This window comes from Mandrillus leucophaeus, unplaced genomic scaffold (assembly GCF_000951045.1).
Source record: "Mandrillus leucophaeus isolate KB7577 unplaced genomic scaffold, Mleu.le_1.0 Scaffold377, whole genome shotgun sequence".
In the NCBI taxonomy this organism is placed as follows: domain Eukaryota; kingdom Metazoa; phylum Chordata; class Mammalia; order Primates; family Cercopithecidae; genus Mandrillus; species Mandrillus leucophaeus.
The window spans coordinates 1,227,753-1,240,105 of record NW_012103998.1 but is presented as its reverse complement, the minus strand read 5'-3'; the positions used below and the strand labels follow the sequence as shown (position 1 = coordinate 1,240,105).

At 42.4% G+C, this 12,353-nt stretch overlaps 1 protein-coding gene across 2 annotated transcripts in view; it reads right to left on the bottom strand.

Annotated features, from left to right (window-relative positions):
• Positions 1-5,937, bottom strand: part of USP44 (ubiquitin specific peptidase 44) — a 32,024-nt gene extending 26,087 nt beyond the window's left edge. Inside the window, exon 1 of one of the 2 annotated variants that reach the window (XM_011990319.1) lies at positions 5,893-5,937. The gene's annotated coding sequence lies outside the window, so the exon portion shown is untranslated. Of the gene's footprint in view, positions 1-5,123; positions 5,407-5,892 lie in introns of those variants that run through there. The other variant, XM_011990317.1, reaches the window with a different exon arrangement.
• Positions 5,938-12,353: the final 6,416 nt, after the last annotated feature.

Below are 12,353 nucleotides of genomic sequence, written 5' to 3'. Positions count from 1 at the left end.
TCTCAAAAAAAAAAAAAAAAAGAAAAAGAAAATAGTAAAGTCCTGCCTGGCGCTGTGGCTCATGGCTGTAATTCCAGCACTTTGAGAGGCTGAGGCAGGTGGATCACTTGAGGTCAGGAGTTCAAGACCAGCCTGACCAACATGGTGAAATCCTGTCTCTACTAAAAATACAAAAATTAGCCGGGTGTGATGGCACGCAACTGTAGTCCCAGTTACTTAGAAGGCTGAGTCAGGAGAAATCACTTGAACCCGGGAGGCGGTGGTGGTTGCAGTGATCCGAGATTGCGCCACTGCAGGGGTCCAGCCTGGGTGACAGAGTAAGGCTCCATCTCAAAAAAAAAAAGAAAAGAAAATAGTAAGTCCCAAACTGCGCAACATAGCAAGACCCTGTCTCTACAAAAAAAGAAGAGACAAGAGAGATGTTTTTGCAGTAATATAGTGAGATCTCATCTCTATTCAAATAATTAAAAAAATCCACACGTGGCAGTGCATGACTATAGTCCCCAGCTACTTGAAAGCTACTGAAAGAATTACTGAAAAATCAGAGGGGTAGCTAAATTTTTTTTTACCACAAAAACGAACATTCCGGGCCAGGCGCAGTGGCTCATGCCTGTAATCCCAGCACTTTGGGAGGCCGAGGTGGGCGGATCACAAGGTCAGGAGATCCAGACCATCCTGGCTAACACGATGAAACCCTGTCTCTACTAAAAATACAAAAAAAATTAGCCAGGTGTGGTGGCGAGTGCCTGTAGTCCCAGCTACTAGGGAGGCTGAGGCAGGAGAATGGCGTGAACCCAGGAGGTGGATCTTGCAGTGAGCTGAGATTGCGCCACTGCACTCCAGCTAGGGAGACAGAGGGAGACCCCGTCTCAAAAACAAACAAACAAAAAAACAAAAACCAAAACAAAACAAAAACAAATGACATTCCACTGTAAATTTTAGTTATCTTTGACATAATAAACTTTTCAGCCGGCCACTCCCTTTCGACCTCAGTTTATGAAGATACTTGGAAAGAAAGCATGGAAAGGGACTATACAGCTGTAAGCCCTGGAGGTTCTTACAAGAGGATATCAGGTACCAAAGGTCAATGGTATGAATAATGTAATATAGATCTAATTGGTGTAATTAGTAGCTCAATTTTCGGATCCCTTCTTTAAAAAATATTTTAATGAAAGTCAGGAAATTACCATGAAGAATAAACACACACAAAAAAAGCCAAATTAAATTACTATTTAATAAAGTGACAGAATGAGGGAAATGCCTGAAATACATTCCTAAAAAGAATTATTCTATACATCTGTATAGTGTGGAAAAACAAAGAAAAAAATAATCTATATGTCAAAATCTGAATAGACACTGAGATAACATTTTCATTCACTATTAAGAAGCTTCCTCCCGCCATAGCTCATACTTAGTCAAATAATCATACGATATTTACATTTTATATGTCTTAGTGTCTTATAACCACAATTTTATAAAAATTAAGGTATTTCTAAAATAGCCACGATTTTATAAATATTAAGATTGTTTAAAGTCTTGAAAGACCACAAGTTAAATCTAAACTTCTTAACATGGCACATAAAAGCCTTTAAACTTTGGAACAGTAAATACTTTTTTTTTTTTTTTTTTTTCCGGTCGCCCAGGCTGGAGGGCAGTGGTGCGATCTCCGGCTCACTGCAAGCTCCGCCTCCCGGGTTCACGCCATTCTCCTGCCCCAGCCTCCTGAGTAGCTGGGACTACAGGCGCCCGCCACCACGCCCAGCTAAGTTTTTTGTATTTTTAGCAGAGACTGGATTTCACTGTGCTAGCTAGGATAGTCTCGATCTCCTGACCTCGTGATCCACCCACCTCGGCCTCCCAAAGTGCTGGGATTACAGGCGTGAGCCCCCACGCCCGGCCACAATAAATACTTTTCTACTCTCATATATGACTAACCACTTCCCAAACATCTTTTGTTAAGATGTTTTTGGCCAGGCACGGTGGCTCAGGCCTGTAATCCCAGCACTCTGGGAGGCCGAGGCGGGTGGATCACAAGGTAAGCAGATCGAGACAATCCTGGCTAACACGGTGAAACCCCGTCTCTACTAAAAATAGAAAAAATTAGCCGGGCGTGGTGACGGGCGCCTGTAGTCCCAGGTACTCGGGAGGCTGAGGCAAGAGAATGGCTGCGCCACTGCTCCAGCCTGGCCAACAGAGTGAGACTGTCTCCAAAAAAAAAAAAAAAAAAAAAAAAAGATGTTTTTAACAAATCTTACTATGAATGTTTAATTTTTAAAACTTCATAATTGGGATATAAACTATTTTCATAAGAAACGGGCATTCATATTTTACACGAACACATATACATTCTAACTCTATTAAAGAAGAAATGTAAGTACCACTGGGCATAAAATAGAATACATTTAAAAATAAAAGTGTCACAGTAACCATCTCATTTAAAAAAAAAAAAAAAATTGAAATCTCCCAGAGGGAGAATATGTTGACTATTTTAATGAAGATAATTTTTGTAACAAAACATTTTTCTTTAAACAGTAACAAACTAAACAGATCCTCTACAGGCTATTAAAAGTTGTATGATTTGTTATTTTCCATAATAAAAGATAGAAGGAAATGGTAATTTCGGTAGGAAGTAGGTCTTAGGAATTACTAACCACCACAATGCATTTGGATAAGAATGAAAACAACTTTGTCCATAGTTTGTAGCAATTAGGGTAAATCTTACCCACTCGTACAAGCAGTTTTCCATTTTCCATTTACTTCACGGAACCACCATAGTATTCTGTCCTCTTAAGAAAAGTTTGTAAAACGCCAAGGGTCAAGCACAGTGCTTGGTACACAGAAAGGGGTTCAATATTTTTGAATGAACAAATTACTGAGCGAATGAACACAATGGGCTCTCAAACCCTCCCTACTCCCTCTTAGGTATGCTATTATGTCCATTGTGTGCTTTGGCACCTCTCCATGTCAATCATGATGTATTTCCTTTCCTTTATCCCTAGAAAGGCCCTGGTTATTCTTTCTTCCTTTAGAGATCTAGAATCTATAATTACCCTGATCTCGCTTGAAACTCCTCATTAAACAATAAAGGACACCCTTTTCCCTTGGGCCTTCCTCACGTCTCTAACATACCTCTCCTGAAGCAAAGATTGAATCTAGTTGAACACGTTGTAAGATAAAGCTACTGAAAGCAGTTTCTGTCTCCAGGTTATTTGAATTTCTCACCCCCATCCCTACTTAACAAGTAATTCTGTTCCAAAACATTTATCATCGTGTCATATCAACATATTTACAGGTCAGTCTACTGCAGCTAACTTTGTAACAATGAGAGAAACATTCAGAGTAATACTGAGTATATTACCATGGGTCTGAAAAATTGAATTCAAATACTCTGTGCGTAAAATGCCTAGACTATGTCATTCTAGCACATCTATGAGCTGACCTAGCAAGTATATCGTTAGACTACAAATTACCTTTTTCCTATGACGTGTAAAACTCCATCAAAAATGAATTCTTCCTAATAAACTTTTTTATGGTGTCTAAAATTGCTGTGAATATCAGTTACAACTTTTACAATGATCTTTTAGCCATAAGGCCATTATTTGTAGAATCCTTCTGTATTTCGTTATTTGTCACCTATTTAGGCTGGGCCTAATAGCAAAACTGTCCCCCGTTACTGAATTCAGAGAATTATTCGGGCACACGATTTATTGCCTATCTTGATTAGACTCCCGAGCCCCTGCCCCAGCCTCTCGCTAATCTCCCTGGACCAGACAACTCCATTAGAATCTGGCACCCACGTTTGTTCTGCCTAACACTGCAGGAAGGACAGAGACTTCGAAGCACGTGTTTTGTTTTTTTGTTTTTTTGGCTACCAAGAAGCCAAATTTCTGTATCCTCTACCATTCAAAACCCCAATTCAGCAAATTTACACAGCGGTTTTTCCTCCACGTTAAGCAGTTAGTCGGCTACTAAAGATACACATATAAAATACAGACTCTGCCCTCAACCCAATGAGCAGAAAAATTCTCTATGCACAACCAAAACGCTGTAATAGTAAGATTCAAGTGTGTGTAGAGGAGAAGTTTGGTAGAGTGTATATGACACTTTTCTTTTTTTGTAGTACAGAAAAGATAAATCTGTAGAAAAGGGAGAAAGACAACTGAGTAGAAAATTTATTTCAAATATCTAACCCAAATCTTCAACAGATTTTACATTTTAAATATTCCAAAAGGTGTACCATTGTATAGTATACTAAATGCGGTTCATTTATCACTTAACATTTTTTAAGCTAAAAAAATCTCAAACAATTAATATTTGGGAAGAAAAACACGAAGTAGTCAAAATATTTCAACTTTCTAAACTGTATGCACTGGACTAACTGTTCAATATTAGAATATCTCTACATTTGAATTTGGATAGTCCACAGTGATAACTACTGGACTGAAAAATCTGACATCGAACCTATGCAAAACTAATGGCTAGTGTGAAAAAAGCTAGAATGGGGAGAGAAAACTTGAATGTGCCAAAACATTTAAACGCTCTTTAAAATATCCCAAGATGCTAAATTAAGGACAAAACGATTAGAGTTCCAAGAATACAAACTTTCATCTCTTTCAAGGCAACTGAATATTGAATCTCATTGAGATTATGAAATATTCTATAAGCATGTGCTTAACTCCTATTTGGCTTTCCGAATTTCACCACAGTGAACAGCCCATTCTTTTTCCTTGTTTACACCAAATGCTCGTTGTGAACACAACTCAAAATGGAATCCCAGGCCCCAAAAGTCACCAGCCCTACTTCACCCCCACAGGCAGCTACTTAACAGATAATAAAGAATTCAAGTGCGCGACCTGAAGGTCTTATTTCCATGCAAATTTCACAATCCCCGTTACTTGCCCAGATACAATTAAGGCTTAAAAGGTGGCGGGAGTGGGGGACTTGGGGACTGGTCTGAGGAGAAAGTGAACCTTCCAAGGTTCCTAAATGGTTTTGCTTGCAGTATAAAAAATGCGAGAAATTATCCAGCTATCAGTAGAATTTAACAACAGCTCAAACTTGCATTTGAAACAATTACTATATTTCACTTTCTTTTTTCATGGGGGCGGGGAATAGTGTCTTACCTACTCTTAAATTTGAACGTATTAACAGGTTCCCCTCCGCCCACACTGACATATTTCTTATCCCCCATAATGAATTCAGCCATATGGCATTCTTTCCCATTGAAGGCCATCGGGAATCGCTTTAGGAAGCTGATTTTCAAGCACTGGGATCTTTAAGCGGCAGCAGGTGCCGGCAGCGCGGGGACCGATCGATGGAGAGGAGACGGGCAAGACGCCGGTAAACCGAGCGCCACAACCGCCCTCCCGAAGCGCTCCGGGGCTTCGAGCATCGCCTCTCTGTAATCCGGGCAGCGGGAAGGATGCGGCTAGACCCGGGCAGTGCGTGCTCCACACAGCACCCAGCCCGCGCCAGCCTCTCTGCGACGCCCGTGCCGGGGTCAGCGCGAAGCCCCTCCGCGTCCTCGAAGCCCCCGCCCGCGCCGGTTCTCCCCCAGCTCGCCCGCTCCAGCCCGCTGCCCCTGGCCGCCGCATCTCCGGGCACTCGTGAGGCGGCCGCCGGGACGGGGCCGAGCACCGCAGAACCCACCGAAACTTCCCAGGGGGCCACTTCAAAATTCTCCGGACCCGTCGCCGCCGCGCGCCCCTCGGCTCGCTCCCCTCCGCGCGCCCGCAGCCCCCGTCTCTCCCTCCCTCAGGACGCCCAGCGTCTTGCGCGGCGGGAATACTCCCCCAGGTGCCTCCCGGCCCGGGGGCTGCCGTCGCACGTCCGCTCCCGCAGGGGTCCTCACTCCGCCAGTCGCCGCGGCCCCGCGCCCTCGCTCACACTCACCAGCCCGAGCCGGGGCGGCCATCTTAGCGCTCACCCCGGCTCCCCGCCCCCCGGTTCGGCGGCCGCGGCGACCCGGTCCGGCGGCTACGACAGCAGTGACGCGCGGCAGGCCCCGCCCCCTCCCACAGCCCCGCCCCCTGGCCGGCTCTGCGCGGGCACCGAGAACCTGCTGGCGGCCGCCTTCCGCGCCTCGTGGGGGGGATCGGGACCACAGACGGTCCCCAGCGCCGCACGTGGGTCTGCGCCGACAACAAGAACTGCCTCCCCGGGCGGGCTTCGTACCTGTCGTGCCGTCGGAATCCGGGAGGGTAAACCCTGAGTGTCCTGTGTGCCTGTGAGCCGCAGAATCATCCATGGACGTCGTTAGTCCTTCCCGGAATTTCTGCGATTTACACAACGTCGAATTGTTTGGCAGAAACGCGTGGCAAATTCCGTTATCTTTAAAACCTTCCCCAATTTACTGGCATAGAAATTCTTACAGAAAACGTTTCCCTCTTGAAGCCACCCCTGGGTGTAACTTCAGTGGGGATGACGGCTGTGAATTGGGTTTCCTCGCACAGCAGAAGGGCGAGAGAGGTTCCAGAATGGATACAGGAGGGGCACCGCTATCCAGAACTGCCTAAGCCGAAATTGCCCGTTTAAATAATGAAGTAGATATCGAAAAGGAAAAGGAGGGGACATCTGGAAAACAGGAACTAGTCAAGGCTAAGGTACCTGAAAATTAACCCATTTATATTTATTGGATTCTTTGTGCTCAACTCTGAGCCAGATTTTTGTTTTTAACTGAACCTATACTCAATGACGAGCCAGTTCTACTTTGGCCACCCTGTGGAGTATACTGAAAATTTAAAAACTCTTCAAGGAGAGCTTATAAAGAAGACAAACATGCAGAGTTAACAATACATCAGTGCAGTGCAAAATCTTGCAATATGTAAGACAAGCTATAAAATTGTTCCTATCTTTTCATCATCAGTTTTATTCTGGAGAGTATGTTTCAGTGGTGTGACCTGAATAAAGAAATGAGTGCACAAAGATATTCACAGCATATTATCCAAACACTGGAAAAGGCGAGAAGGAGCGGGGCAGGATTCTAACAGGAAATGGCTAATTAAGATCCGACATAGAGGCCAGGCGCAGTGGCTCACGCCTGTAATCCCAGCACTTTGGGAGGCTGAGGCGGGTGGATCACCTGAGGTCTGGAGTTCGAGACCAGCCTGGCCAACATAGTGAAACCCTGTCTCTACTAAAACTACAAAAATTATCTGGGCGTGGTGGCGGGCGCATGTAATCCCAGCTACTCGGTAGGCTGAGGCAGGAGAATCGCTTGAACCCAGGAGGTGGAGTTTGTGGTGAGCCGAGATCCGCCATTGCACTCAAGCCTGGGCAACAAAAGCGAAACTCTGTCTCAAAAAAAAGAAAAAACAAAAACAAAAAACAAAAAAAAAACATCTGATATAGTAACACAGGAAGTTCTTATGTTAACAATATAGATAACAAAATAGCAACAATGTCTAATCAATTCGTGTTTGAAAAATACCAAATATGTACATGAAGGTTATAACTGCATAAAATGTAGTCATGCAAATAAAGATTAAAGGGATGAATTTGCGTAGTTTAATACTCATTTCGTTCTTTTTTCTATATATTTAAGTGCATAATAATTCTGATTCAATAATGACCCCAGTGCACTTCTCCCACTCAAAACATCTAACCTCTATCTTGTACTTTTGCCCACTACCTGAATTTCTCAAATGCATTAAAAGCATTACATAAGGGCATCTCTTAAGATGAAATATTTAAAATTTAAGTATTTCTGGCATGCAATATGGTTTTTCCTGTAATTCCTTGAAAGCCAAATATTAATAATAGAAAAATCAAAACTCTTTCGTTCCTATTATAATGCCATAAAACCATTCTGGAAGGTCGTTTGGGAGATATGAAGAGTCTTAGTTGCCTCCCTCTGGTCTAGTAATTGGGCGGGGTCTTTTAAGGACTAAAATGATGTGAATAAATGAAGAGAAAGAGTGGAATGGGAAGAAAAGCAGAGGCAAGCTGTGTAAAGCATAGGTGGAGAGTACTGAATAGTATCTTCAATAAAATGCCTTAATACAATGATGTAAGCTAGGAAGAGGTGAGGAGTGGGAAGGGAAGAGGCTGGAGACAAGAAATTCTCATTACTAGTGTTAGTAATTAAAGAGCAGATGTTTGTAGTTTAGCTTTTTCTTCATACTTCTTACTACTTTTTCAACTTTGAAATTTCCTCAGCTACCATTTTATTCATGATCTTCACTACCTAGGCCTAAGTTATACCATGCTCTAGCTCCTTTCCTGAGCTCCAGATCCTCTCTATTGCAATTTCATTTTTACATAGCAATCATAATCATTCTTCTCCTTACATTTTCCTATTTGTTTTTTACCCATGTCATCGAATCTAAGCTTTTTACTGTAACATTAAAAAAAAGAAAAAAGAAAAAATCCTCCTTCCCTGCCCACCTTCATCAGTGATGTCCCCAAACTTACCTGTTAAAACCTCAAAATCAGTCTTTCTCCAAGTCAGCCTTTGGACAACTCAGCGGTCAGTCCGTGTAGGATTGCCCACTTTCCATCAGGGCAGATGCTGATCTCCTAAGTGAAAAGTCCTGGCCGCTGCCTCCAGGGGCCCCCTGCAAATCATTACAAATCAACTTCTTTCAGGTCTGGCTTAAACTCTCACCTCCTGGAAACTGCTTTCCTGAAGTCACAGCCGGGCGTGCAGATCCCCATCCCCCACCCCCAGCAGTGCATTATTATGCAGTCACTGCTTTTGTTCCGAGTTCTGAGCCTGCTTCTATTTGCATCGTAACCTCTCTGGGGGCCGGGACTGTGCACTTGCTCCCTTTCTATACCTCTCCACAGTTCCTAGTACCGGCCAAAAACACTGCTGAAATGCCTAATGAATCAACTGGAAGTTCCTTAGCATAATATAGGGGTGTGAAAGTGATGTTTAGGGGGATTTCCTTTGTTTCCCTGATGCCCAGATGGAGAGAAATGGCAATTTGCCCTTCCAAGGTAAGCAGTATCCTAAATAAGATAAAATTTTAATGGTTCTGAAACCTAATGAGTGTGTAACTACTCAATTCTGAGGTACTACACAGACTAGTTTTGCCCTTTGTATCCTGAGAGAAAAGTATGAATGAATTAAAAGAAGACAAAACATTATAAATTTCATTAACCTCAGAGTGACTTTTTATGCTTTATGTCGATTTTTAGAATTTCCTAGTCCAGTCTTTCATGAATCAAAGAATATTTCAGGAATCCTAATTGCAGACTGAAGAATTTATGAGCTTATTAAATTTTAGGAATCTGCTTTTAAGACTTTTCAGTTTTACAGACAATGCTCTTACCTAATAACTAAGATTCATTTAACATTTTTTTGAACACCTACATGCCTGGCACCATGCTAAGAGATTGAGATATTCATAGCATTCATTTCAATGGTTATGAGGAGATGAAGGATTGAACAGAGGAAGTGGGTAAAGAAACGCTAAAGAACTCAGCCATAAACTTTTGATTAAGGTGTAGCAACACACTTCAATTGAACTTTTTAAATGAGAGGAACCCAAACGACCTTAAACTTCTGGCAAATATGAAAGAAAGGAGTTGAGAGAGTAGTATGGAAAAAAGAACAGCAGATGTAAGCTACGGTCTTAGTGGAGGAAAGTGAGTAGCAGGGGCTTTAGAATTCGCCTTTTTTCTTTAAGAATGAGGGTGGTAGCAGGTAAGGAAGGTAAATGCCAGCTGAGTAGATGGTACCCAAGTTGATTTGTTTTTAAAAGATCATTGTTTATTTGGTGGTCTGTCAGGGAAACTTGTACCTTGGAGGTGAATTTCCAAAGTAGGCCTACTGGAAACTGAAACCCTGAGCCCCAGGGTTTAGGTATTAATGGAAGCAAAATTGTGAAGTGAATCCATTTCTCCCCCTTTTAAACGTTCACTCCACCTCCACCCTATACTCAGTTTTTCTTTTTTCTTTTCTTTTCTTTTCTTTTCTTTTTTTTTTTTTTTGAGACAGAGTTTCACTCTGTCACCCAGGCTGGAGTGCCGTGGCGCGATCTCGGCTCACTGCAACCTCCACCTACTGGGTTCAAGCAATTCCCCTGCCTCAGCCTCCTGAGTACCTGGGATTACAGGTATGCACCACCGCGCCAGGCTAATTTTTGTATTTTTAGTAGAGACGGGGTTTCACCATGTTGGTTAGGCTGGTTTCCCACTCCTGACCTTGTGATCCGCCCACCTCGGCCTCCCCAAGTGCTGGGATTATAGGCATGAGCCACCATGCCTGGCCTACTCTAGGCTCACTTTTACAGGGATCCTCAGGCTGCTGTGTCCAGGGCTTTACTGCAGTCTGTCTCTCTTCCTTCCCATTAAAACTTTTCCCGTTTTGTTCAGGACAGGTACCCCATCCTTCCATTATCTCTCTCTTTTTATTTATTTTTAAAATAGAGACAGGGTTTTGTCACTAGGCTGGAGTGCAGTAGCGTGATCATGGCTCACTGCAGCCTTGACCTCTCAGGCTCAAGCAATCCTCCCACCTCAGCTTCCTGTGTAACTGGGATCACAGGCATGCGACACAACTTCTGGCTAATTGATTTTTTGTAGAGATGTGGGGGTTGGGGGAGCGGTTCTCCCTATGTTACCCAGGCTGGTCTCATACTCCTGGCCTCAAGCAATCCTAGTGCCTCGGCCCCCCAAAGTGCTGGGGTTACAAGCATGAGCCACCATGCCTGGCCCCAACCTGTCATTATCTAGGGAGCTCAGTTATGAAGTTAAGTTATCTACTTTGTATTATTAGTGTTTAGTATTTTTGTTTTCATTTCTCTCTAAGACTGTTCTAATCTGTTCTAATGGAACCTCCTGTAGACATCCAGAGTATGGAATTTCTAAAATGACATTTTAAACATTGTGTCAGATCAGTGGGATAGATATTTTCCTAAGCCAAGGTACTTTCTTTCCAAGGATAAGCTATGGGAGGTGATAAGAGCAGAATACACATGCACACACACTATACACACATGCACACACACTATACACACATGCACACACATATATATACATGTACGCACACACATATATACACATACGCACATATATAATTACAATTCATTTCGCTATAATAATTTGTCTAGTTATTTGCAATCCTTTCAGGATTTTAAAAATTTCTATCTCATTTGTAGAGTTTGGAAAATAGTATCCATTCTATCTTCTTCACAATAATGTTTTGAGGATCAAATGAGGTTTTGCCCATGGAAACTGCCTAAACTATAAGGAGAAAAGTCAGTGTGTTTATCATTATTTCTCTCTTAGGGTTACTATTACCCTGTAAAGTTTTGTGAAGTCAGGAACAGACTTTTGTTCATATTTATAACCCCTATAGCAATTAATACAGAACCTCACTCAGAATAGATAAGCGGTATTCCCTTAAATCAAGTTTTACTTCTGTACTAAAGTAATAGTCAATTCAAGGACAAGTGCTATAAAGGTTAAAATTAATTCTATTACTCTAAGAAACATGGCAATAATATTTTAGCTTCCCTGTCTCATAGTAGGGAGGGAAAGGATCTGGAAAGGCAGAGGGAGAAAAGGAATGGCACTAGAGGTAGAAATTTCAACTCTTAAAGTTTTAGTAAACCATGCCAAAAAGATACTAGTAACTTTTCATGGGGGAGAGATTATTGGGGTACCAAAGTTTTATTTTTATACTCTATACGTGTTTTTAAACCCATTTCTTTTTTTAAAAAAATAGTAGAATGAGGAAAGTGTAGATGGATAACTGTAGTTGTTTGTATAATTATTTACATCTTGCCAAACCATTTGGAAATTGAAATCCTGCAGTGTCGCTCCTGGGTTGTAAAAGATAAGAAAAGTAAATAGAAAACCACCTCAATGCAGTGTGATATTGCATCATTTAAAGGAAACCACAAACTGTCTATTCAGGATGTATGCGTACAATGAAAAGAGCTAACAATTCTTCATGTGTAAGAGCTAGGATGATCAACCTGTTTTTCTCTGCCATCTTAAGGTTGCTTCTTTTTACGCCAAAGTACCTCATGGTAGCAATCATTGATTTAGTAATCTGTAAATAGTGTCTGTAAGCCCCTTTTCCTTAGCTAACCAGTGATTAACTCCTAGAAAAACCACATTTTTTTTTTTTTTTTCTGCCACCCAAGAGTGCAGTGGCATGATCTCAGCTCACTGCAGCCTTGACCTCCCAGGCTCAAGCAATCCTCACACCTGTGCCTCCCAAGTAGCTGGGACTACAGGTACATGCCACTACACCCAGCTAATTTTTGTATTTTTTGTACAGATGGGGTTTCACTATGTTGCCAAGGCTAGTCTTGGACTCTTGAGCTCAAATGATCCACCCATGTGGGCTTTCCAAAGCGCTGGGATTACAGGCGTGAGCCACTGCACCCAGCCTTGAA